Below are 4580 nucleotides of genomic sequence, written 5' to 3' on the forward strand. Positions count from 1 at the left end.
TGGTATGAGTCCCATCTTAAATGTAATTACCTTTACTACAATTCCCTGTCCCATAATGTGAGCTCTCATAACTTGGAAACACATGTGGTGTCCCTCAACTCCATGCTCTTGTCTTTTGTCATGGTGTCCCCTTTTCCTGGAGTGCCTTTTATTTTTATTTTATTTTATTTTTACCATTATTTACAAAATCCAAGTACTCGGCATTAATTAGTTAACATTACATAATAGAACTGTTGTATTTTGTGCATGTATTTCCTCTAAAGCTTATCGAGGCTCTTCAGCAGTAAGCTGCAGTTGTGGTAGAAAACCGCATTAGCTAATCACAAGTGACTTCCAGCTCTGCAGTTCCAAGCCATGTTATTTCCCTGACCTGTCATACCCACCCAATCCTCTCAAATCCAGCTCCTCCACTCTTTCAAAACTTTATGTAAGGCTTTGTTAACTAAAAAAGGATTGTATCCAAAGAAAACATTTCTGTCACTTATCTGGATTCTGATAACTCATATATTAGGTGCCAAATTTAGATAGATAGGCATCTTCATAAACATAAGCCAAGATCTACTTCCTTCATGAAGCTTCCTTAAGAGAGATTTTGCTGATTCACATCATTTTACCAATTCCATAATTTTCCCAGATTTTCCTCCAAAATGTGTGTGTGTGTATGTGTGTGTATGTATATATGTATATATGTGTGTGTGTATATATATATAAAGCTGACTGAATATATAGACTTATAGATTGGTAGGCCTGTAAAATACATTAACAGTCTAAACCTCTTCTTTTTGTAGAAAAGGAAATGAGGCCCAAAGTTTTGATGAAGGACACATTGCAATTGAGTATGCTGATGAAGTTTTATTTTGTTTAGTACCAGGGATGGAACTCAGGAGCACTCAGTCACAGCCCTAGACCTTTTTTTTGTATTTTATTTTATTTTATTTATTTTTTAATTTTATTTTTTTTATTGGTTGTTCACAACATTACAAAGCTCTTGACATATCATATTTCATACATTAGATTGAAGTGGGTTATGAACTCCCAATTTTTATTTAGAGACAGGGTCTCACTGAGTTGTTTGGTACCACCCTATTTCTGAGGCTGGCTTTGAACTTGCACTCCTCCTGCCTCAGCCTCCTGAGCTGCTGGGATTTCAGGCTTGTGCCACCACAGCTGGCTACTAATGAGTTTTTAGTGTTTCTGCTACCCATTATTGGCATGTTCACCATGGAACTGTGTGTACTTTCATATACAGACACACATATGTAGGCATACTACACAGTGTGTTAATATCTCCTTGTATTACCTCAGGTTTAAGAAGGGTGGAAATCACAGCTTCTCCTGTTTCTTTTTAAAAATCAATACTATTTGATTTTGCTTCTGCGCAATTAGCAAAAGTAAATGTGGACTGCTCCAGGGAGTGCCTCCTTCTACCACGACTCCCTTAACCCAATGCTAAGGCATCTGCCTGACCTGGCCTTGTTTCTACTGGCATAGATCTTATTCACTAGCATCACTGGCAGCCATATCCAGGGACTTGTGGTCAGGACCAAGTTGAGTGCTGTTTTCCCTAATGATTTTTCTTGACACTGCTCTAGTTTTCCCCCCTGCCAGTGTGTACTGGAAGTCTCTTGAGCAGTTGAAATAGTGGTCATGTATGCATCCCAGAGAGACCGACAGTATTCATCAAGATCTGTCATTCCCAGCTACTCTAAATGACTAAATCCCTGTTCCTGCATTTCCTAGCTTCAATACAGGTTTTATGATCCATGCTAAATTTTGTAATTTCTTTCTAAAAAAAAAAAAAAGAACATTTTCCTCAAAGGGGCAGGGATAGATTTGTTTCTCCTTTGTGGCTTTTGATGAAAGATATCTGCATTACATGTGTTTTAATCTGTAATAATTCCTTGAGGGTCATTCTCATCAACAATCCCCAATTAGAAATTTTAACTGAATAGCCTTGGCTGAAGCTTTTGTCTTGTTTTGTTTTGTGGAGGTGTGCTACAGATTGAACCCAGAGCTTTGTGTCTGTGAGGCAAGTGCCCTACCACTGATCTACATCCCCATTTCCTGACTCAAGCTCTTTTGATTACATCAGAATTTAGAGAGAAGGGATTCCAGGTTCAGGCATCAGATTTACCTACCTCCATTGAGCTCCAGTTTGACTTACCTGATGCTCTCCTACAAACAATACAGTCCAACTTCCCAGACCAATTCCAACCGAGGCAGGAGGCTTTGAAGAAGCTCTTCTCCATGTGCAGTGCGTCTTTCTTTTTTTTTTTCTTTTCTCTTTTTTAGTTGTGAATGTACAGCATGCCTTTATTTATTTTTATGTGGTGCTGGGGATGGAACCCAGTGCCTCACATGTACTAGGCAAGCGCTCTGTCCCTGAGCTACAGCCACAGACCCATATAATGCATCTTTCTTAACCTTAATTCAATTTCTCAAATTGGTTTCCTGGGGGCCTTGTTTGATCTCCATGTAAGAAACCTACAAACATTTTCTTTTCCAATATAGACATTTCTAAACTGTCCTCAAGTTAACTTATGAAAAGCTTTTAACTTTAATTAAAATAGTTTAAACATTTTTATATATGTAGTATTAAAATAAAAATGTGAACGTTTTATACGTCCTATAAAAACAATAAAAATGGTTATTTAAAAATCATGAATTTTTGTTAATAAAATAGCTAATTCCTATTTTATGTTTTGAAAGTTATATTTCCACATAAACTTCTCTTTTGTGCCAGGTATTTTCTATATATTAGCGATAGCCAATCAAAATCATGTTTCGTGACCAGTTTACAATTGATGCTTACTTTAGAGTAGCAAGGATCACTTTTGTACTTCCCTTTCTAGGCACTCTTGACTCAGGTGTTTAGCTACCAGCAGAGGGCGCAACACACACAGGTTAAAGACTTGAAATCCTTAGGGCTATCCCTTTACCTCTTACCCCCAATCACACAACTACCAATGTACAACCCCTTGATTCAAGTGAAAAATAAAGAAATAAATCTGTGATTTATTGTTTGTTCTTATATCAGAATTCAACCTTTAACTGGAGACTAATTTTACACCAATGTTCCAAGTTTAGATAATTAGATATAGTTTTAATTGTATATTCAAGGAAGAGAGACAAATTCCTTTGTGGTTTCTTTTCAATTATCAATGATGATTCAAAATTCAAATTAAATTTTGCTAAAACCATTTTTTTCTATTGTACATAAATTCATATATGTGATGTGAATTATGTATTATATAATATACATTATATATTATATAATATATACATATAGCATTGAAATTGCATCTTTTCAGAACTCTATGCCTTCTAGAAAAATTTATAAGGCTTTGCATAAATTCTTTATACTCTCTCCTTTCAACAGAGTCTGATTTAATTTTAAAACTTTTTGTTGTTGTTATTGTTGTTGTTGATTTGAATGGAGAAAAGTCTAGGGCAAATTTACAAGTGTATTTCATGTCAAACAAAATTATTTCCATGGATGCAACATTTTATTGAAAAATTCCTGATTGAAAAAAAATTGTATGACATTGAAGAAAAATGAAAAAGGAGCATTGGTGAGTGGACCCAATGCAGCTACTACTCTTCTAAAATATTGTTCTTCCGCCAAGGATGAAGAATGGGGAAAAATGCCTCTCAGAGAAAGAACATTGTGTTTTGAGTAATTCCCACCATTGCTATCTTTTAGAAACACAATCACCCTGCTTCCTATTGGTCCTGGGTCAGCACCAAATCAGAATACAAACACTGCCCTGTCAGGACATACTGTCAGTCTGAGGAAGATCTACACTCACCTTAGGGTTCCTGGTCACATCTATTAGGAAACAGATATTCTCTCCCCTGACATCTACTCAGGGTTTTCTGCTGTTCCATGTGAGTGAAATTAGAACTGTGAGAGACAAGAGCAAACTTTTCCTAATGCTATCCCCTCCCCAAACATAGAAACATTCAAGATTTCTCTGGAATAAAATAAATTACAACATATGTACTGTACCTTACCATATGTTATCATCATTAAATATGTTAAATAATATGAAATTTTATTGATATTCGGTAATTTTATCCATAGCTCTTTCCTATGGTTAATTTTTCCAATCTTATGTATAGATAAATCTGAAAGAAAACAAAATTAATTGAACCAATATACTTTTTCTATGATTAATAATTAAGTTGGTTAGTTGCTTATATTATTCTCAAATAAAGAAAGTCTTAGTGATTAAATGGTAGATGGTTGGTAGATATTGCTTAAATGCTAATATTATCCAGTTTTTTAAAAAACCTACAACAGCCACTATTTAATTTGCTGTGGAAATTAATTAAAATATTAATTCAGATTAAAATACTCTGATAATAGCAGAAGAAGCCATTCAATATAAAAAGTCTTGGCTGTATAGTTTGGCTCTTTTGGTATAAAAGCAACTGAAAGGCTTGTTAGAATGTTATATTTCTTTGCACCCTCTTTTTCCTCACTTTTCACCCTGTTTGTGGCAGAGCAGTCAATAAGGGCCCAGCCAGTATGCAGGCTGCCTGGGATCAAACCCAGACTCTTCTTAGAATTGGGAGGG

The sequence above is a fragment of the Ictidomys tridecemlineatus genome, unplaced genomic scaffold (genome assembly GCF_052094955.1).
Source record: "Ictidomys tridecemlineatus isolate mIctTri1 unplaced genomic scaffold, mIctTri1.hap1 Scaffold_812, whole genome shotgun sequence".
Lineage (NCBI taxonomy): Eukaryota > Metazoa > Chordata > Mammalia > Rodentia > Sciuridae > Ictidomys > Ictidomys tridecemlineatus.